The 24103-nt window shown below is 36.3% G+C and overlaps 1 long non-coding RNA gene across 1 annotated transcript in view; it reads left to right on the plus strand.

The window, feature by feature from the left end:
• LOC119627677 (uncharacterized) overlaps window positions 1-23033 on the plus strand; it is a 153972-nt gene extending 130939 nt beyond the window's left edge. The window contains exon 3 of the long non-coding RNA XR_012093046.1: window positions 22720-23033. This is a non-coding gene — a long non-coding RNA (uncharacterized lncRNA). The remainder of the gene's footprint in view (window positions 1-22719) is intronic.
• The last annotated feature ends 1070 nt before the right edge of the window (window positions 23034-24103 follow it).

Genomic DNA, 24103 nt, shown 5'->3' on the forward strand with positions numbered 1-24103 from the left:
CTTTTACTCGGGCAGCTGAAGGTAAAATTTAAGTCTTCACACAGAGAGGAAATATGCGTGAAAGAGCATTTAATATGCATCAAGTAAAATCTTACCTTTCTGACATGGTGACACACACACACACATACACACACTTGGTGCATAATGTTTTATTTACTCCCTACATCATCCCAAAATTGTCCCCCTTTTCCAGCTGAGGAAATCTCAATACCGTATCTCAATCCTACCTTCCTACAATTATGTTCCAATCACAATTCACTCTTATTTTGCCTTTTCCCAGCTCTACTTCAGATATATGTGTCAGACAAAGAGCAGTGATCATTAGTCAAGAAAACTGAAAACAAAGACTATGGCAATAAAAGAGTTTAAGCCATAAAATAAGATAATCACAGATTTTATTTTTTTAAAGAAAGAGCTCACCCTTGCATTTAAGTAACTTAATATTGGCCGGGTGCAGTGGCTCACACCTGTAATCCCAGCACTTTGGGAGGCCAAGGTTGGCAGATCACCTGAGGTCGGGAGTTCAAGACCAGCCTGATCAACATGGAGAAAAATACAAAATTAGCCGGGTGTGGTGGCACATGCCTGTAATCCCAGCTACTGGGGAGCCTGAGGCAGGAGTATCGCTTGAACCTGGGAGGTGGAGGTTGCTGTGAGCCGAGATCGCACCGTCGCACTCCAGTGTGGGCAACAAGAGTGAAACTCTGTCTCAAAAAAAAAAAAAAAAAAAAAAAAAAATTGTGGATCAAACATTATATATGTGAGGAAACTAATTATTCAAAATAAGTAGAATAGAACTATGTGCTATGGAACAAATGTACAAGTTGCATGCAAAGGTAAAGACGAAGCCTTGGTTTGAACATAAATTACTGGGGGAACCCCACTCAACTAGATAGGAGGCCACAATGCCAGGATGACCATGTTACTTTTGGGGTATATAGATTCTGCGGTGGCTTGCACTGATTCCTAACAATTCATCCAAACTATTGAGCTGATTATACCTGTTTCTTGCCATCTAAAAAAAAATAAAATTTATCCAATAACAATCAGTTCTCCGTTTCTGTACCCCTTCCCCAATTGCCCAAATAAAAGAGATTTCCCTACTTGCTGTTCCTGGAGAACTGTTGTCACTTTAGATTCATATCCACTTGAATATGTCTTAGATAAAGAAATTCATGGCCTGGCACAGTGGCTCACACTTGTAATCCCCGCACTTTAGGAGGCCAAGGTGGGCAGATCACTTGAGGCCAGGAGTTCGAGACCAGCCTGGCCAATATGGTGAAACCCCATCTCTACTAAAAATACAAAAATTAGCCTGCCATGGTGGCACACTCCTATAATCTCAGCTACTCAGGAGGCTGAGGCATAAGAATTGCTTGAACCCTGGAGGCAGAGGTTGCAGTGAGTTGAGATCATGCCACTGCACTCCAGCTTGAGTGACAGAGCGAGACTCCATCTTGAAAAAAAAAAAAAAAAAAAGAGAGACAGAAAAGAGAAAGAAAGAAACGAAAGGGAAAGAAAGAGAGAGAGAGAGAGAGAGAGAAAGAAAGAAAAAGGAAGGAAGGAAGGAAACAGAAAGAAAGGAGAAATTCAAAGAGAATGTCAAGATTTGAAAAACATCCTCCATCTTTCTAAAATGTAAACAGTTGGTAGTTAGTCCTCATAGTTGTATATAGTGATGAGAATTTATTTATAAAAATAATGTATGACATAGACCAAATCATAGTATGATTTTTTCACTTATTCAAAAAGAATTAGGAGAAAATGGGTGGATGAAAGAATAAACATAGTGACCACATATTGACTCATAATTGGTTGTTAGAGCAGTATAAAAATCAAAGAAATAATTATTGCATTTAAATTAAAATGAAAAGGATACAATTTTCTATTCTGTCTGAAAATAATTGTATTTTATTAGTAGGAAATATGCCTCCATTTAGGTTCATTATGAGGCAGACCATGTTAAAAATATTTCAGTATTTTAACAAGCTAAAATAAACGTTGTGGAAAATCAAAACTTTACCAGTTCTTCATTGTAAAAGTGTATTTGAATATTTCTAACACAAAGAAGTATGCTAAAATATGTCAGTTTATCCATGATATATGACTTATTTTACCTAATATTGGCATTCTGTGTAAAAGATTTTAGAACACATGTTGCTTCTTCAAATAACCAAAGAGTTGGCTCCTTTTTTTTTTTTTCCTTGCTCTCAGAAGCTCCTAGAATTGTAACGTCAGCTAGGCTGACTATTTTAGGCCAGATTTCATTGGAGTGACTCTAATTTAAAACTAAATTATTTTTTATGGCACAAAATGCTTGTTTACTTTCCGTTTTCTGATTCTAGTTCATCATTCACATTCTACATAATAGACTTACCATGTTTATTGGAAGGGACGCAGTCAGAAAAATCTCTAGTGAATGTGATTACCACATAATTGTTGTGCATAGACAGCTAACTTGAGAGGGACAGTTTGTAATATGTTGAGAAGTACTTGCCTCTTTTATGACTATAACTTTGGTATTGTATAAAAATGCCATTTTTTGATTACTGTGAATAAGACTTTAACTGATTCAAGCAATTTTAAGGACTTTTCTTTATGGATTTTCAAGTTAACTTTTAAACATTTTTTACTTCGATAAGCGTATTTCTCTACTTCTGTATTTTCATGCCTCATTCTGTATTTTTACGCACACTTTATTTTTCTATCAATACTTATTTAGAATCAAATTTAAAATAAAGTTGAAGAGAAGGAGGACCTAATTTTAAATATATTCATAAAAATGTCAAGGTCAATGAGTAAATGTTTAAAATATCACATAATTCAGAGTACTACTCTCTATAACCTTCATGTCTAAAATTATATGGTCCATGTAGTAGCTACTGATTGAGAGTCTTGCAAAACAGGTGGAGAGGTCAAGAGGTGGGACTGGATGATATATCAGTCACCTGATTTATAAAGGAGCTACAGTTCTCTACCAAAGCGTAGCAAAGCTAAATATTCACATTTGGAATGAAAAGTTCCTAGCATAAATCCCAGCCTATCTTCATTCAAGAGAGATAGCTAGTAATAAGTGTTTGGTGAATGAATAAACTAATTCAATCAGAAAAATAATTGTCTTTTTATTTCTCTAGCAAAATTTTGGCTTTTTCCCTCTCTTACCTGTCCTTCTCCAACATTGTTGCTTTCCATGAAATAAAAGCAGTGGAATTAACTCAATTCTCAATGAGAAAAAGAAAACATACGAAGGGAAGGGGGTGGTTACCACTGTAGGCATAGGATAGGTAAAAGAGGTACATAGCTTACAATAAATTTAAGCGTAGGCTGGTTATTGTAGTGTGAAATGGGAAAAAATAAAAACAATATGAACGACATATATTTCTAGCCTGACGGACTGAAGGAATAACAATGTAGACATGAATACCCAGATACCACAGTTTTAGCATTATTCGACTGATCATTTTCTCAGTCTGAGCCTTACACCTAGTCACAGGACTGTAGATGACCACATTAGAATCCCCTGATAAAATTTACCTTCACCATGACCCATGTCTCTGAGACGACCTGAAGAAGCTATTCTAATTGTAGTAGTGGGATATAGACAAGATATGCATTGGGCACGGGTTGCATGTCCAGACTTGGAAGATTTTGGATAGATTTTCCTCTCCAATCTGAAAATCCACACTGAATGTCACAGAACTTCCCTATTTAAAGTTAATACTATGTAATGTCTTAGATCTTCAAATGTCTTTTGAAGTGATATCTAAATGATGACTGAACAGATGATAAGAAGGTAGTGCTGTATACAGGAGAGAGGAAAATGCATTTCCAGTGGAGGAAACAGCCTGAGACAAAGCCTTGAGGTGTGGAAGAACTTGGTATGTTCAAATAACTGAACAGCAGCAGTATGGACGGATAGTACCAGTTTCAAAGAAAGTGTGACAACTCACATTGGTCATGTAGACCACGAATTTCATGACTTAGAACCAAGATAAAAATAAATGTTTCACCTGTGCTGTTATGTAATTTTTAAAATGTAAAAGTAAAAACATGGGGAGAGTGAGGTAACTAACAAAAATTGAAAGACTTTGGTGTCATTAAAATGAGTGACCAATTTTTAATTTTTAAATAACCACCCCAGGGCTATGTGTGATATACATTTTGAAGTGGGGCTGCTGATACTAGACTTAATTAGGATGTGTACTTCTGTATACTAGTCATTTCCAGCATGTGTTCTATGGAACATTTATTTTAAATGTTAATTGTAGATTTTGGAAACAATTCTGAGGCCAGATTTCACTCAGTATATGCTGAGTATAAACTAAAAAATTGTCAGGTCTTCAAACATGGAAATATGCATTGCACATAAGAAATTATATAGTTGATATGGTCACTGCTCTTTTTTTTTTTTTTTTTTTTGTCTTAAACTACTTTGGGGTATTAGAGTTTCAGGGAAGAAAATATGGTCATTACTGTGACAGGAAACTCTACAACAATAAATCTCCCTTGATTCTAGTTAGCTTATTATGAAATCATTTATTTCAATGTATTTTCCATTGAAATAATTTTGAAAGCCTTAATCTTAAAGAACATTAAATGGGCTAGTTCCTTAGGCAAAGGAAACTAATTGGATGACCTTAGTTTGGATTATATTTCAAGCTGAAGTTTTATACCTAGATGTTGAAAGACCGTAATCTGGTCAAAAGCAAAATAGGGATATAAACAGGAAAAAAAAAAAAAAAAAATGTTCTCCAGCTCTTAGAAGTGCTGCTATGTTTTGAGGTCATCAGTTAAGTTTGGATTGGTCAACCTACCATTGACTTTAACTACATCAAATGCCATATTAATTTGGTCTTAACTCATGGAACCAATTATTGTCTAAAATAATCACTGTAACCCATAAAAGAAAAAAGTAGACAATTCAAGTCCTGTCTTGCCCTTCTGAAATAACAGGGTGCATTTTAAGTAACAGTTTGTTTTGAAATTGTGTAACACTCGTAAGAAGATGCAAAAGTTGTTAGCTTCACTTAGTTCTCCCCAGTGATAATATATATCCGTAATACATTGTCAAAATCGGAATCTGGTGGTGCTACAATATTATTTACTCAGATAAAGACTTCATTCGGATTTTACCAACTTTTACATACAACTTTTATATGTTCGTGTTGGTGCCATGAATATCTTTTAAGGAAGGATTTTACTGAGGCAGTTTTCAAAGAAAAGAGCTGCAGTAAGCAAGCTAATTAGACATCCACTGCTAACAATCTTGACCTCAATTAGGTGAAGGATTCCTAATTAAATCGTTACAGGCTTTTGTGTTAAATGGTAATTGACTGCCTAGAAGTTCTTCACAATTATATCATATTAACAAGAATGTATTTGCATTTTTAATGCTTTATTGATTTCCAATTCATTACAGGACTGTTAGTGTTCTTTTACCATGTCATTGGAAGCTTTGCAAATTGTTCTTTAAGGTTCACAAGCTTAGGGAATAGGTTAAAAAAACAACGAAGTTGGTGACCCACTCAAGTGTTTTGCAAACTGCTGCATTGTAGCTACTCCGTCCCATAACTATTACCACCTCTTTAAATATACAGCTGCAGGTAGGAAAACAGAAGACTTAGAGAAAATGGAGACATGTCATCGAGACCACTCTCCATTTCTTTCTTTAAAATGTTATCATTTACATGCCTGGTTTCTGTGATTCAGGCCTATTTTTCAAGGGACACTGTGAGTCATCTTGGCTAATTTTGTGGCATCCACAGAATCTTTAGGCTTCAATATGATTGATATTTATTTATTTAACCTGAATTTAGGGTCAATAATGATTACCTATGCTCATAGGAAACATATGGGATGTGGCTCCAAGTATCATTTCATTCATTAGTTTCTTTGAAATATTTAACCAGATCTGTTAATGATAGTTATTTTCTCCTCTACTGGGGCTTCCCAAACCCACTGAAAAAAAAGTGTTACAGTGTGGCAAAATCTCGGTGTTTCTTCTACTCGTGTCTGCTTGCTTTACAATTCATCATGAGCTGGCATTAAATTTTTGAACTTCAGATTTAACTGGTAATTTTATTTATTAGTTTAATTTAAAGTTCTGGGATACCTGTGCAGGAAGCACAGGTTTGTTACGTAAGTAAATGTGTGCCATGATGGTTTGCTGCACCCATCAACCCCTCACCTAGGTATTAGGCCCCACGTGCATTAGCTGTTTATCTTTAAATGATGGAACTAACTTTAGAAAATCTAGATGAATTTCAGTACATTAGAAAGAAAATATGTATCATTCACTGTCTCAAATTCAGACTATGTTCTCTGGCAGTAGTTAGTAGCATATTTTCATTTTTTAATATCAAAAGCCATCTCAAAAATATTTTATCAAAAATATCTCCTCCATGCAATAATCCACCATACCCCAGAGTCTACCATCTTATCTCCTGTTGTGTTACACACTACTTCCAGATTCAGGGTTTCTTCAACTTGATTTTAGGAAGGTTGTTTTCACGGATCATGCAGTCCAGTGATGACTTGAGCATTACTTGATGCACATGACCCATCCATATAGTAGGCTCATCATCTAAGTCTACAGAGCTCACTAATATAAATCAGATACTATACACTAGAATCCATGAACAGATGTAAATAAACCAGTTTGTAAAATATTTTTCTATTGATGCCTCCTAAGCATTTTCTAGATGATGAAGTCTGTAATAAAAACAATCATTAGAAATTAAAAGAATATCTTTATTAATATGGCAGGAGGAAAATATGAAATCAGCAATCATTCTTACTAAACATTTCATTTAATTGAACACACTTTAAGAACCAAACACAGAGATAAATACTAATTTTTCTTCTCAGCCATAAAATATTAAGATAGAAATGATGTAAAAGCTAACTTAAAAGTTTGCTGCAGATTATGTATTTCAGGTCCCTAGTATTATTTTGGAGAATACGTTTCTTCAGATATTCAGATATAATTAAAAGTGCACAATGATTGAGATATAATTAGAAGTGATAATAAAACAAACAAAATGACAGCAAATGTCATTTCTCCGGAAGCATATCATGGCAACATGATCTAGAACATGATCTAGAGAGCTCAGCGGATGGGTAGATAGGCTGGTCTTATTTCTTTTCTTCTGGGGAAGAACAGAGCAGACCGTGCCCGGCTAAAGAAATATTGTTTAAATTTTCACATATTTTCTTTATGTCTTTCATAGTACTGGATTCCCTAATATTCTTGTACCAATTCAAATCCTTACATAGTACTTTAAAATATTTGATATTCATAGTATAGCATTAATCTACAAAAATACATTAACGCACCCTTTAATACGGTCATATTTTTCTTGTTTGCTCTTTGTGATCACTTATAAATAAAACTTCCTCATAAAATTATTGCCATACTATGCATTCATCTATGTTAGAAATAGTTCATTTCAATCACCCCATGTTCTTGGTCATGAACTGGAAAGATGGAAATATTGCCGATATATTACAGCTGAACCCATAATGGAGTCATGTGTAGATGTTAGTTATTTTACTAGAATAACATAGGTTTATATGTGTTTTTCAATTATTCTCCACATTTCCATTTTTACCAAATATATGATTGTACAGTTAATACTGTAAGTTTCACATTATAACTTTTGATTGAGTGATTTTATCATCAAAGTATGCAAGGCTTTATTTATGGGCCTACTCAGCTCTATTCAGCTGACCTGGCCTTGTCTTTTTATATGTTTTGCAGTCAGAAGGGCCCAGGAACTATTTGTACAATTCTTGCCTTCTTAAACATGATCACATCCGAAACCACAGGTTGTGTAACCTTCCCCAGAGGCAAAACCTGGACCCTACCGCAGCCTGCATTCTGTCCAGCATCTCTCTCACGTTTTACAACTTTCCAGACCTCTATGCTACATCTTCAGAATCTCTTCAAATATTTTAACCTGTGTCAAATCTTTTTTTTTCTTTTTTCAACTCATCCATTTAGTTTCTGATTTCTGTGATCTATTTCCAATACATTTTTCACTTCTAAGAAATTCAATTTTTACCCAATATGCCTTATTTTTTAAGGAAATTGTGGTTTCATAGAGCTTATAATACACATTTATAACTAAGTACACCTTCAAATAACACTCTACTGCTTCATGGGTTGTGGAGATAACATACAAAAGATTATTGTCAATTCTGCCCTCCCATCCCCTATAACATTGTTGTCATTCATTTTGCTTATCCGTATTAATCTATGAGATTAGTTAAGAATAAGATAAAATTTTATACTGCCTTCATGAATTCTTTCTGCAATGCTCTTCTTTTCTTCATGCAGATCTGAGTTTCTTCCTCCTGAAATTTTTTTTTTTTTTTTTTTTTTTTGAGACGGAGTCTCGCTCTGTCGCCCAGGCTGGAGTGCAGTGGCGCGATCTCGACCTCGGCTCACTGCAAGCTCCGCCTCCCGGGTTCACGCCATTCTCCTGCCTCAGCCTCCTGAGTAGCTGGGACTACAGGCGCCCGCCACTGCGCCTGGCTAATTTTTTGTATTTTTAGTAGAGACGGGGTTTCACTGTGGTCTCGATGTCCTGACCTTGTGATCTGCCTGCCTCGGCCTCCCAAGAAAAAAATTTTTAAATGTTATTTTGCATGGTACTTCCGCTGGCAATGCATTCTCTTGATTTTAGTTTGTCTGAGAAAGTCTTTATTTCTCATTCATGCTTCAAGGATAATTTTGTTGGATATAAAATTCTAGGTTGCTGTATTTTGTTGTTTTTCCTTTGAACACTAAACATACTAAACTCCTTTCTTCTTGCTTGCATGGTTTCTGATGAAAAGTCCACTGTAATTATTGTCCTTGTTCCACTGGAAGTAAGGCAATTTCTTCCTGACCATAGCTTGTTTTAGGATCTAATTTTGGTTTTGTGGTTTGCTGCAGTATGAAGGTAATATACCTAGGTGTAGATTTAAGGTATTTTTCCGGCTCAGTCTTCTTGAGCTTCCTGTATCTTGGTTCAGTGTCTAATTCAATTTGGAAATGTCTCAGCTATTCCATGAAGTATTTCTTCTGTTCTCGTCTCTATTTCTGCTTCTGATGTTCCAATCTCTCATATATTACCCTCTTTGAAATTGTCCCACAGTTCTTGGATATTCTGTTATAAGCATTTTTCCTCCTTTTGCTTATTAGTTTAACATGTTTATGTTGATAAATATTCAAGCTTATTGATTCTTTTCTTGGCCATGCCTAGTCCAGTGAGGAGCCCATCAAAGTCATTTTTTATTTCCCTTACAGTGCTTTTATATTCTAGTATTTCCCTTTGATTCCTTCTTAGAGTTTCCATCTCTCTGTTTACATTATGTATCTATTCTTGCATGTTGTATATTTTTCATTAGAGTCCAATTTACAGTTCCAGAGGCTTCTTTTCTGGGTAACCTGGTCTTGTTGTAATTCTCTGTGTTTGCTTTTGTCTTGAGATTTTGAGGTGACTTTATCCTGCCACCTCAGTTCTCTCAAGTGTGCAACTCAATTTTTTCATATGTTTTCTTGTTGTAAAGACAGAAGTAACAATTTCTGAGCTTTATTACAGGTTAGATTTGTAATCATAACCTACTCTGCTGTATTTTTCTGATAATGCTTTGTTCTTTTCTCATGTTTTGATCTACCCTTTAACATTCATAAATATTTTACTTCCAATAATTCCATAATCTATAGTTCTCAGGTTCTGATGCTGTTGGTAGGTTTTCTGGAAACTCTTGCTAATGTGTCTTTTTTTCCTCATGTGTCTTATAATTCTGAATTTTAAGCCCATCCTTGGTGGGTCTATCTTGGAAAATCAACAGCTTGGATTGATGAAGTACCTCTTCTTTTGCAAATATGTTATTACCTTTGCAAGGTAGCAGGTGCAGTATCAACTGTAGACAACTTTAAATTTATTTATCAGTCTGTATTTTTCCTATTTGTAATAGTAGTGTGAATTCAAACCCATAAAGTACATGAGGGCATGCCTGTGCTTATAAATATTTAGGAGATTTCTTTTTCTGTCTTTAGCACAATCTGAAACATGCAGATTCCCTTGTTTGCTCCTAAAATGCAAGGGTAATACTAGAAATATCTACTAGGATGTCTCCAAGCTTTTCACATTTTTAACATGGCTAAATGTGAACTCTTTATCTTTTCCCTAAAGCGAACTTTTATAATAGCATTTCAGGCGTCAGGGATTGTCAGTGCTGCAACATTTCAGAGAAGAAAGAGGCAATATTTAGGAAAAAATTTATTGAGGTTATGGGACTAACGTTTTAAGGTAAGGGCATGTCTATGGGGATCTAAATGAGAAATGATAAACTGAAGAGCAGTCTAATAGATACCAGTGAAACCTCCAAGGGGGAGTCACACATGGTGTGTTGCGGCCAGGGTGAGTGCAACTCTAAAAGAGAACAGTAAAAAGGAAAAGTGCAAGGCACATTTTTAAAAGTAGGCAGAAGCCCATTGTGTGGGGACATAAATGACTGAAGATTTATGGGCTTTATTTGATAGGTAAACCTATCAATCAAGTAACCTACACAAATCAGGGTTTAAGGAAATATGGATTATTTCATTAAATTTGACTAGAAAGGGCAATTAACTGAAGTGTAGAATAGAGGCCAGTGTGGACTTCCTGTAATAATTTAGTAAAGTATAATATAGTGAGAACCTCAACAAATACCATCTAGTTACAATAAATAAATAAATAAATAAATACAATAAATAAATAAATAAATAAATAAATACAAATAAAACATAGTGAAGAGTTAGTTAATTAAACAGTGTGTTTGCTACAGTCATTTAAGACTATAGATTTTAAACCATCTAAGGGGATTCTTATCAGACCCTGTATTGGCCTTATAAGCCACTTCTAGAAAAAAAGGACTTAAAAATTAATTGTCGCTATATATATTTTTTTCAATTTTCTTCATTGCACAATGTCAGGATTTCATTGCATAATCCTTTGAGTATAATTTCTGGGTCATGAGTTTCTAAGGTTGTTATTTGTTATGTTGAAATGTTTTCAGCAATGGAGAAAACTGAGTTTTTAAAAAAATAATTACTCACCCCTGATTCCCTCTCCTAATCCACCCATCCCAAATCTGCACCTTTCCGTGGCCCTCTTCTTTGAGTATCTCAGACTAAAATTCTGGAGCTCATCTTGACACCCTTCTCGTTCACAAATCACGTTGCGTCATCCTGCAAATTCTGAAAGCTCTCTCTTCAAAACATATCCATAATCCAAACATCTGTCTCATACATGTTTGTAGGAACCTGCTAACTAATGTACATGCTTCCACCTCTTCCATAAAAAAGTCTGTATTCCATGGAGCATCTAGAGCGAGTTTTTATTATTTATTCAGAACACATCATTTTATTTACTGAGTCAGACCACATCACACCCTGCTCATAACTCTCTGATGATTTCTCATCTCACTCAGAATAAAATTCAAAGTTCTAAAGCAACATGCCTGAAAGATGCTATGTGATGTGGCCAGAAAGCAGAATGTCTTGCTCCCTTAGGTCATTTAAGTCTCTTCAATGTCACTTCCTCAGAGAGACTGTCTCTTACCAGAGGATATAAAACCATACCACACCCTGCTGTTGCTCTGTTCCCAACTCTGTTTTAATGTGCTTTATTTTTATCCATCACACTAATCATAATGGTATTTCTACACATTTCTGGCATTTGATAGTTATCTATTAACAGCCTGTCTCCGCAGAGCTTGCTGTCATTTCTAAAGCAGCCAGATCACTGCCAGGAACAAAGTAGGTGCTTTCTTAGTATTTTTTCGTTCATCAGCAAATATTTATTTCACAGTGTTTGAGGCTCAGGATAAAATGCTGAGTCAAATCTACATGTGTCCAATACATTATTAAACATAGAACAATAAAATGTGCATTGATTTTATAAAGAAGAGGGCTATAAACAGGGTCTGTGAGCTCCTCTGGGGAACTGTGAGTCACTTCTCTGAAGACTTGACATCTGTAGAGATGTGGGTGTGTGAAAGGTGTTTTTGGAGACAGGGCATTTCAGGTTGAGGATCAGCTTGTGCTAAGGCCCTCTGGCAGAAGCGAGAAAGGCCCAGTCACATAACTAAGAGAACTAAGAGAAGCCCAGTGTGTCTGTTGAGCATAGGAAGGCGGCAGACTGTGAGAGCAAGCCTGAAACTGTGGCTAACACATGAAAGGCTGTCCATACCTTGATTAAAAGTATTCTTTATCCCTTCAGCAATTGAGCAGTTAGTGCAGTTTTAAATTAGGCAATCAAGTTTCTATCCTAAGAAGATAATTATGCTTCCAGTATGGGAAAGTCAGAGACTTTGAAGTAATTCAGAAGGTGGTACCATGAACTAGGTGCCTAATTAAAGCTATAGAACTGTGGATATTTTCCTAGAGATGTTTGGAGGTCAAATTTGGCATGGCTTGGTGACTGATTAGACATGGGGCAAATAGGAAGATGTCGAGAACATATCCTAGATTAATGGCTTGCCCAAATGTAAGGAAAATGGTGTTATTCCCTGATTTGAGAGGAAAAGGAGGGTGAGAATATAGGAATTTGGACACACACATTTTTCTCTCACACTGGCACTGATATTTAGACGCCGTATGATTGCTCCTGAGCAAACGCTGACCTCCAAATTATGAAAACTACATTGGTAAAAATAAGCTACTCATTTGAAGACTGTTCTCATATGCGTGAAGGCATGAAGGCACCTTAGCTGGGGCATAGTCCAGAAGTGTTCTAGCAAATAACTTTATGTCCCTTTGCCCTTTATTTTGACTTTGTTATGCTGCTAAGCCATGATTTACTCTCTCCTTGTTTTCAGGACAAGGTGGAAGAATTTGAATCTAAAGAATATTTTTAAAAGTATTTCTTTTCTCCAAACAATTTAAAGTTTGAAATATGCAATAAATAATACATAAATAATAAAGCAATATATCTTCCAGGAACCGTTCTGTGTAAGAAACAAGTCCCAGCGATTATCTTCATTGCCAATAACTAGAATCTTAAATCAGAGACCAAATATTTGTCATTGAAAATATTAATGTCAGTAAAAAAATTAGAGGTGATTCTTCTTTTAATTTTAGTAGAGGCTACCTCTGTGTTTTTAAGTAAATGAGAAAAATGAACTCAGCAGAAAATTTTATTGAATTAGAAATTGGTAGTTAAGTATGTTTGATTCTAATAATTGTTTTAGTTTTCCTCAACCATAAAAATATATGGCTGTAAGGCAACAGTTCAGGTTTGAAATATAAAATATTAAATCATTACTTAGATGTTTGATTTAAGAAAACCAAAATATCTGAATAATTGCATATATTTTCACTTTTTATATAAATGGCTGCTACTCTATAAAAATAGCCACAATTATAAATATTATAAGAAACTAAATTCAGTGCATTAATTTTGCATTTTTGTTCAGAACGTAATATTGAAGGAAGCAAAGTTTGAACACATTCTGTAGGAGATAAATAAAAATAATACAGAACCATGCATCTAGCCATTTCCCAGTAGTGCAAAGTATTTTCTGACTTAGAAAACCATTCAAATTCCCACATGAAAGAAGAATCACAGGCAGCTTCCTTTGAAGTAGATCTGACTTGAACTATAATACCTAGAGCTGAAAAGCACATTGAAAAGGAATCTTACTTTTTGTGATTTGAAGGAAGACACCTCACTAATATTGAGCATGATTGGGCAATTAGAATGAAGTGGAATTCTATAAGGAGGAATTATTTAAAAATAAATTCGTTACCCTTGAACAGATACGAATAAATGATAATAAGCTTAAATAAAACATGAGATTATCATCTTCATGTTTGTATACCATTTATCTTGATATTCTGGAGACAGTACATAAAACAAGATTATTAGAAAAATAGGGAGTAATCATTTCATTATTGAACACAATTTGTTTATAAGAAACTTCTTACTAATTTCCAGAGCTGGGCTCTTATGAATAAAGATTCTGTGAACACTTTATGTACATCCTTGTGTAGACACGTTTTCGTTTCCCATGAGTAAAGATGTAGGAGTCAAATTTCTGGATTATAGAAAAGGTGCATGCTTAACTCTTTAAGAAAATTTCAAGAAGGAGGTTAGATTAGAAGCTTAGTAAGATTCTGCAAGTGCTGACATTCTGTTGTGCAGTAGTAATGCAGCAAAAATTAAAAGCTAAAGTACTGAACTTGAACTTAAACTAGGAATTCAGAGAATAGAAAGAATGATGTTTGCTTAAACAACAGGGGAGGAAATAATGAAAGATGTGTGACCAAGGATTTCAGGTGACTGCAAAATATTTAGTGTTCGGATTTATAACCAAGCCCAACTTCCATCCGGTAAGCCCCTTTTAGCGGGTAATCACTTTCTTTTTTTATTTTATGTGACAACAGTGATGCTAATCTAAGCCACTTTCAATCAAATTGATTGATGCTTCCATTAATTGGCTCACTGTTTATTATTAGGCTCAGGTATCAAATAAATGTAAAATGTGGGTTTCATTGCAGAATAAAACAAAGGTATTTTAACCCACAATTATTTTCAAGAGTAAAATTTCTAATGTTTTCATGATATTTGATATGTTATAAATATTTAGTATTTTCCTTACTAATGAATGGTTTCTAGCCCCAATATCGATCACTCCTAGCTGGAAAATATGATGCTTTTTTTCAATGATTCGCAGATGCAGAGAGTTCTGGTTAAGCCTTCTACTTGATTTACTGTGGCTGGCCCCAACAATTGTGTGAATCTCCACTTGCAATCAAGCAGCAGCATGTGGAAGGAGCTACCAAGTGTGGCAAATGATGTTTGCTACCAACAGCTGCTCATCATTTTCTTTGACAGATTCAGTTCATGATTAGAGACTATAGCAACATTCCCCATCGTGTTGAGCTGCGAATTCACAAAAATAGCTGCCATTGGTCAAAATTTTAAGTGTCAAATAGCTATCTACTTTCAGACCTGGGGAAAAATGCAGAAACTATAGTGATATTAATAAAAGAAACAGATACATTTTGTGGGTTTAGATCACATATTTCTGTAGAACAGAGGGGTTCATGTGGTTGAAGAAATATGAGATTTTATTTTTGCCCCTTTGCTTTCCTACAAGTAAAATGTCCCAATAATTGAATATGTTTTGTCTATGCTAAGACCATTTCAGTATCACGTGGATAGTAGTTGAACTCAGACACTAAAATTTTTTTTGTGTCTAACTTTTTTGTGTCTAATATTTTCCTTCCAAAATTTTTTTTTTGTAAACAGTAAGAATCTTCTCTTGGTTATTGTTGAATTATTTTAAAAGAAATTTTCACCAATCATAACCATATTACAGTCCTAGTCTATATATTTTTTTACTTTTTCTGCAAGGTTGGTCATTGTTCATTGAAGGGTACAATATTGGCCAGGTAGTGGGGAAAAAAAACAAGTGACAGAATAAAGCACGATGTTAATTAAATGTTAAATAAAAAGACTTGGTTCTATTGATAGCTGTAGAATGATGTCTGTCTTTGTGGCAAATCATAAAACCAAGAATCATGGCTTTTCTATCAATCCAATGTGAAAACTCCAACAATTCATGTTGTTTCAGAGTTTCAGACTGTAGGTAAAATAAGTAAATGGAAAGGATCATCTGCAAGATTTCTTGCAGACATTAATAGCTGATACTGAAGTTAGCAAGAACACTACTGTCAGGGCAGAATCTTCAAGAAAAGACTCCTACACGAAGTAAGGTAAATGCACCTGATAGCAATAACTTAAGTATACCCTGAGAATGACCCTGCAGGGCAGAGGCACCTAAATATCTGCTCTGAGCTAGGGAATCCAGGAGTGGCCAGCCCTGAGATTCCTTCCTTGTCTATGAGAAACATCTGAGCCCCAGGGCCCTGCATTAGAACACAGGGCCATACAGGGGATGGAGGCGCTGAGTTTTGGGGTAAATGAAGGTTGCCAGGTGGAGGCTGTTACGGGGTGGGGGGAGCTAAGTGAAAACGCTATATAAACCGCATGCCGTTTGTAAGCACTTGCTGGTCTCTTTGGTCAGCCCGCCTGTACTCCGTTTTCTCTTCTGTTAAGTCCTACGTAAAACTCCGGTCTTTGCTAGCTCTGGGTTCCTTTTTTGACTTCTTAAACTTGGTGTTATCTTCAGTGGAGTTGATAGAGGGTCAGTACAACACGCTAGTAAAAGAAATATATAGGAAAAAAATAAAACTCAGGATGGCTAGATATATAAACGTAAAATCCTGAAAAAGGTTTGTCAGGTGTATACCAGAAGTAATAGAATATTTAAATATTCAATTTTGACGTTCGTAATACAAATGAAGCTTGAGGCTCTGATGAGTAAAGGGAGCAGGGTAAAAGCAGGGAGTGTGAAGATTGCCTGAGTAAAATCCCGAATCGCCAACCCCCAGGGAAGACACAGCTTCCAATGTGTTAGGTGTCCGACCTCCGAAGCTTTTTCTTCTGTTGTTTTGATGTTATAGGTTCTTCATTCTTTTTTTCTGCTGTGGGAGATTAGATATCTCTCTCTAATTTTTAATCCAAATATTCATGGAGCACGTCAGTACTATCCTAGATGAGGAACAGTGTTCAAGATGATGAAACACTTCTTGCCATGAGAAGCACCCTAAACAAATACTGCATAAAAACACTCTGTAGATAAAATCCTAGATTTCTATCGTATTGAGACAGGAAAATAAGGTCTGGAGGCAGGGAACTTAAGGCGAGTTAGTGCTGAGTTTCCAAAGCTAGATCAAAAGGAAAATTCCTGAAGAGCCCTGAGTCTCTAGGCGGGGGACCTGACGCCAGTTAACACCAAAACTAAAAATCCTGTCTCCCCTGGCCCGCTTAAACAGCGAAAAACCAAAGGTGCTCTATCTACAATCCTCCTGCTTCCATCACGTTTCAGATGGAAAGTGACCTGGATTGGCCACGGGCCACACATGGGCTATCCCTTCCTCTGCATAGGGCACTAGTTTATTTCAAGCTCTTATGAGCCACAAAACAAACGCTTTATCTAGAAAAGGGATAGCGGATAAGGGACCTCAAGAGGAGTACTTAAAACCCCGAAAACTTAGCAACCAGGCTTCTGGGAGCCTCGCTTGGGTCCACTCGCCCCCCTGTGGAGTGCTGTCTTGAATTCCTGCTTGACTGCTTCCTTCCCGTGCTTCATTCTTTGTTGCTTTGTGCGTGTTTTTTTTGAGATGGAGTTTCCACTCTGGCCCAGGCTGGAGTGCAGTCGCGCAATCTGAGCTGACTGCAACCTCAGCCTCCCTGGTTCAAGTGATTTTTCCTGTCTCGGCAGCCCGAAGTAGCTGAGACTATAGGCATGTGCCATTACATTATTCGTTCCAAACTCCAAGGGACCCGGACAACTCGCTGAAGGCCTTCCTTCCCGTAACAGTCTGAGGAAAGTATCAGTAGCTTACCTGTTGTATATCAGCAAACATGTGGACAACACTAACGTTTACATAATTTAAACCTTTTCAAATGTTTGAAACAAGGCACATTTCCTGCTTAAATATTCGGAAAAGTTAACTGATCTTAACGCTAGTGAGTTCACACAGAATGGAATTAAAATGCTTAAAAAAATCATTCTAAGAAACATTGACTTGTTATCAGTGCAATACTTTCTGTAAGAGTCGCCTATTTATGTCTTTAGTTTTTATATAGACAAGATGGCACCAGAGAAATGCTTTAATATGTTGATGTATAACATAGAACACCTGTGGGTAACAGATAAAGCTAGTGAAAGAGTTTTGAAGTTTCACATTCAGTGTTTGTTTTTTGTTTCCCCATCCTTACATTAAATTGATATTTTTACCCAACTTCGGGAGATGTCAGCTTTATGTAATTCTTGTAATGGTTGATTGAAGAGGAAATAAGGTGCATTTTCTTTCAAAATTTTTCTAGCAGTAGACAAGTACTATGGGATCACTTTAGGATGAATATACAAAACCAAATGAAGGACTAGCTTGGGGGAAAAAGTATTTAAGATGCTGCAACAATTGAAATCACTTGATAAATACAATAAAACATACTTTGTAAATACTTTATTAAATAAGTTGACAAAGATTTCTAAGCCTTAAGGCACTTTTAAGGAACTACAAATGTATATGAAATTAAAAGCTTGTCAAACTTGATTGCTTTTAGGACAGTTATCAAAAGATCACTGTAAATTGATTTGTTCAAAATCTCAGTTGGCAAGTGATAAGCTAAAATTAAACCAAACGTAGTCAATTTGATCATCTCCCTCACAAAGCCTGTCATCTGATTGACCAGTATCAGAATGTATATCACTTGATTTTGCATTCAGATGTGCTGAATTTACCTTCAGCGTCTTACTTTTGACGGAAGCTTCTCAAATTCAGAAAGTTCGAGTGACGTAGATCTTCATATGGTGTTTTGGGCTTTTTAGGTTCAGGGGATATATGTTGGGTACAGGTTGTTGCATAAATAAACATAGCGTCACTGGGGTTTGGGGTACAAATTATTCTGTCACTCAGGTAATAAGCATTAGTATATCTGATAGGTAGCTTTTCAATCCTTACTCTACCATCCTCCACTCAAGTAACTCCTAGTGATCGTTGTTCCTATCCTTTTGTTCATGTGTACTCAATGTTGAGCTTCCACTTACAGGTGAGAACATGCAGTATTTGGTTTTCTGTTCCTGCATTAACTTTCTAATCTCACCAACGCTTCATTAAGTAGGTTGTTGCTATTTTCCACTGACCACAAGTGAGAACTTTGGAAAAATTTTTTGCAATCAACCACAGGTCACCATTTTTCAGGAATGATAAAATTTTGTTAACCTGTTTTCCAGGTTTTATTAACCAAGTCTCTTGCCAGTTTTTTTTCCTCTAGCTCTAACATTTTCCTTACTTTTCACCTACCTCTCAATACCACGTCTTCGGTGTTTTTTCTATCACAGCATCACACATCCCCATCAAATGTTAGCATTTTGAAGCAACAATGCTTTGTTGGTTTGCTAACTGAGCCAGTTGGGTGGTTCTGATCTCTGCTGGATTACACTCATCTGTTGACAGTGACTCCAGGTCAAGTAGGCAGCGCTCCTTCTCAGCTTTGGCTACAGGCTTTGTAATGCTGCTCTGAATTCAACAGGGCTACCTCAGGCTCTTAAGGGGACAGAGGGGTTCTGAGTCTATAAAAGCATTTTCTGCGACTTGTTAGTCCCAGCAAGTCATAAAACTAGCCCAGATTCAAGCAATGGGTAAATAATTGCCCTTCTCAAGGGGGGAGGAGCTGCAAAATTGCATTGAAAAAGGATATAAGGGAAAGGGGATTTTACAGCCGCTTCAGTCTACACAGCAGGAGTATTTTCATTTATTTTACCCAACAAAGTTATATGTATGTGTGTGTGTGTCTGTATATGAAGTCTTAGGAATTCAACTGAGCATGACAGACAAAACACCTGTTCTCTTGGAGACCATGTTCTAGTAGGGGGAGCTAGAGCATAAACAAGGATAAACCAGTACGAATCAGAATAACGGCTGTGAATAAATTAAAAACGGAATGAGATAGAAGGATGCCCTTATAGTATAGAACAACTTTGTGAGCTGAAAGCTGAAATAACGTATTAGCCAGAGAAGCCTAGCAGATTCAAAAGCCCTAATTAGGTGCAAAGCTTGCCGTCATAGTACTGCAGGAAGGCTAAATAGGCTAGGCTGTACGACATAACCAAGAGTTCAGGTCAAACATTTTTCCAAGATTTCCAACATTCTGAGTTGTCATAGGAGCAAGTATGTCACAAAGAGCCTGTATTTTTGTGGCTCCCAGAAAAATACATATACTGGGAAAGATCCTTCTTGAATAATCAAATGCACAATGTTGGCAAGTGTTACATAATTGCTAAGTGTGAATTAAACTGATTATATCTAGTTCACTCTATGTATAGAATGTATGATGATTTTCATACTTCCTGCAAAAGAATGAGTGAAAACCTTATGGCTAATTCCATCTGCAGGAGTGAGTTGATTAACTGCTGTTTCAAGTTTTTTTTAGCATTTCCTAAAGCATACCTCCTATAAAATTATCCTAAATAATCCTAAATCATAGAATTAGTTTACCATGGCAATCTTTATAGTTGATTATAATAAAATTATCACCAACAAAGAGCAAACTTCCTGAGGTTTTTAATGCGCAGTAAGCAAACCAGCATCCAAATTTCTTCAGCCAGGTGGGTAACCATGTGGCTGCCTTTAATAAATGTGTGGTTTCTGTCACATAATTCTCATTTCTACTCCCTCAGGTCCCTTTGGTAAGCTCTCACCCTCTGTTTTCTAGCTGAAATCATACCAATGATAGGGAAATACCACTTTTGCCTTTTTGCTGAACAGTGAAAGTGTTCCCATGAAAAATGTTATCAAATAAGCTGGAAGCTGGTATTTTAAATATCTACAAATGACATGTATGTGTTTCGGGTTTAAAACTATTGAGTATAGAGGCAAAGATTGTCACAAGAGTGCTCTACTTAGACCAGTTTCTCAGGAAACTTGAAAAGTTGATCTGTTTAAAGAGTTAGCAAAAGTTTTAACACTGAAGTTGACTCCTTGTACCCTAACATATTAGACAAGCCAGCAAACACAAGAGTGCTTGTCTCCCATGACACGTAACCCCATGGGTATAATTTCCTTTAATATGGAAACTTGAACTCGGTATATATTTTGGGTTTGGGTACATTTTTTTTTCTGTGTTCCTGACAATACTATTTATGAACTTAGCTCATTAGTTCTCCACCTTGGCTGATATTAATCATCTGGGCAGCCCAGACATTGCTATGCAGAAATCTTACCACATCTGATTTAATTGGTATAAGCTGAGGCCATTGGTAAGTTTTAAAATGCCTGGATGTTTTTCATACCAACTAGAGAATTAGTCATTCAATAAATTCTTTAAATTGCATTTAATATCTTAATGACGTTAGTATTTCTGAATGTACTGACACATCTTGAATCAACATTTCATTCATTGTTGTGTGCCCACATCTTTTAATAATGGGTTATTAACAAGTCAGGGTATGTGAGCTAAGCAACCACATGACAAAAATGTAAAGGCATTGTATGTTAGGATGTGCTTTGCACACAAATTGCTTCAACTAATCATATTTTAAGAGTGTAATTAAGCAGCCTGGGGGAAAAGATAGCTTCAGGTTCTGTTGTAGCATCTTCAGGCCTTAATTTCTTTAGTTTGGAAAAATCTGAATAAATTTGTGCCCCTTTGGGGAATTGGCCAAATCGGTGACATTTTATTCAGCATCTTTGAGTTCTAAATATTAAATGTTGAAACTAAAGGACATATGCAAATCAGGATAACTTTTTTTAAATCTTCCATCTAGATTGTAAACGAAGTCACTTGTTTTCTATGTAGGCTAATGACATTTTTCATCAAAAATACCTTTTTCGTTAGAAAAGTATGCATTGCATACATGTGCATGTACACCAATGATAGCTCAGTTTATATTAACCTCCTATGTTGTTGGGTACCCCTAAGTTGTGTCCACTGAAAAGCTCATAATACAGTGCCTCCAATCCATGTCACTGATTGCAAGGTGAACTAATTCTTATGTGCCACAAAGAAAAAGAAGCTTCTGATTTTACAGTACAGTGATCATTGCTAAAAAGTACTTAGAATTAGGAAAAACGTTGAAATGTATCACTTAGTATGCAACAGACTTTGTCATCCTAAAATTCACAACATCACACGTATTATTCCTAATCTACATATGGGGAGAATTGGGTTTAGGAAAGTTGATTCACTTCCCAAAGGGTCACAGAACCGTGAGATAGTAAGATTCAGGATCTCCTCTTTTAACGACACAGCGCTCTACTAAAGATCTAGTGTGAAAGTAACAAACTTTATTTTCAAAATGTACAAAATTTTGTGTAGGGTTTCATGGTACCCCCAAAAGAATGCTTGGACTGAGTTCTTAGCATTCTGGAACAGATAAGACTTTAAGTACCTAAACAGAATTTGCCAGAACATCATGCTAATGTATAGTGTTTGCCAATTTGTGTGGGTAACTGAATTACATAAAGAATCTGAGGATTTTGAGAGTAAAAAGAATATTTTTAAGTAATTTAGCCTAGCTCTTGAAATAAGGAACTTGGAGCCTAGGTAGGTCAATGCATTTACTGAAAGTCAAAGTAACAGTTCATGGCAGAGACAGTACAGTGCTGATTTCTCAGGACCTGCTTTTGACAACGCCATTATTTAAAGTGCAAATCATAAGTTCCTATGTATGTGGTAACTCAGTAAAAAGCAGCGAGGCAGTCATTACTGGCATTTTTATTCTAGAAAGATTGTCGCTGGCATTGACACATATTAGGAGGCAGACAAATATCAGATTATTGCTTTCTCCTATGCTTCTTGAGTGAGAAATTTTGATACCCAAGACCACATTTGACAATATCTAGAGACATTTGTGATTGTTAGAATTGGAGGGAGGTGCTACTGGCATCTAGTGGATAGAAGGTAGGGATACAGTTAACACCACCTACAGTCAATGGAACAGCCTCCTTCCCCCTACATACACACACCACAATTATCTGGCCCAAATGTCAGTAGTTCTGAGCATGGGAAATCCTTCAGTTCTCCAATACCACACCATTAAGGTCTGAACTATGGCAGCTGCAGTGAGCTTGAGTTAAAGTTTCATTCATTCATTAAACATTCATTGTAGGTATACTTTTATATGACCTGCCCCTGGACAAAAGGATGAAGATACGGACAAGGAAGCCCTATCCTCATCTGGCCCACGGCATAGGTGAAGACACTGAGTACTGAGCTAATCCAATATACTATTAAGAGGATTTGCATGGTGGAAACATGCAGTAATGGGAACACATGGATGGTGAGTTTTCTACAGGAAGCTTGTATTGTGTCACGGAGGAAGGCATTAAACTTTGTTACTTAATGATAGTCGATCTATGTGTCATGAAAGATTTTTGTCTACCACATATATGGTACTACAACAGCAAACAGTGGGATTGCCTCTTTCTGGTTTACGTCATTTCCATTGAGGAAGTAAAATTTCAGGCCCAATTTTAAGTGTCCTCTAACTTGATGGAACGTCACGTGCTAAAACAGTTTAGAAGTAGGAGGGAAGAAAAGGCTTGTAACCAGAACATAGAGAAAGTTGTGGATGGGAAAGAGATGTTGGTATGGGCAGGGTCTTTCAGAGATTTCAGACCAATCGTTGTTGTTAATCTAGCCATGCAAATAAATCCCCTGGAAGGTGGTACTGGTCCGTAATACAATAGTATCCATGGGTCCTAGTGGAAATCGCTCACGAAATAAAAACGAAAGCAATGCTAAATGCAGCTTTGCTTTCTGAATGTTACAGGGATATGATTAGAGTTTGGGATTCATTTACTTTCTCTTCAATAAGGTACCCCATCTCCTGACTCGCGTGTTTTGGGTATATTCCTCAACACCTTTTTAGACTAAATGCGGTGGCTCAGTTTACTTGTTGGTTACTATGCTCACTACCTGGGTGACAGGATCATTTATGTCTCAAACTTCATCACACAACATGTCCATGTAACAGACCTGCACATTTACTCCCTGAATCTAAGATGAAATTTAAAAAAATAATATAATATCTTCATGACGACTAAAACGGATGCAAAAAGGGACAATCAGAGTTGTTCAGGCTACTTTCCACGAAGTGATGGACACTTGCTCCACTCACCACTGCCAAAACATAGAGAAACTTAAGTTCTCTGTCAGTGTTCCTAAGTCAGCTGTGCCTCCTGACCTGCTTTACTTGCTTCTCGGGGTTCCTTAAAGGAGAAGGCAGAAGGGAGCTCCACCCTCCAGACAGTCACTGTCCTAAACCACCGGTGTATGTGGCCACATTAATGCCCTGAAGCCCCATGTATTAGAAATTCTAAAAACAAACTTTTAAAAGTCAACGGAATGAAAACTCAATGTGGCTTTTCGATGAATTGTGGCCTTTTCAAAAGACATTGTAAATTGCAAATAAAGCTTTGCAGCTTTAGAGATAACAGCTGAAAGATCAGTGTGGGTTTTGTGTTTTCTGTTTTTTTTTTTTTTTGGTCAAC

The sequence above is a fragment of the Chlorocebus sabaeus genome, chromosome 5 (genome assembly GCF_047675955.1).
Source record: "Chlorocebus sabaeus isolate Y175 chromosome 5, mChlSab1.0.hap1, whole genome shotgun sequence".
NCBI classification, from domain to species: Eukaryota; Metazoa; Chordata; class Mammalia; order Primates; family Cercopithecidae; genus Chlorocebus; species Chlorocebus sabaeus.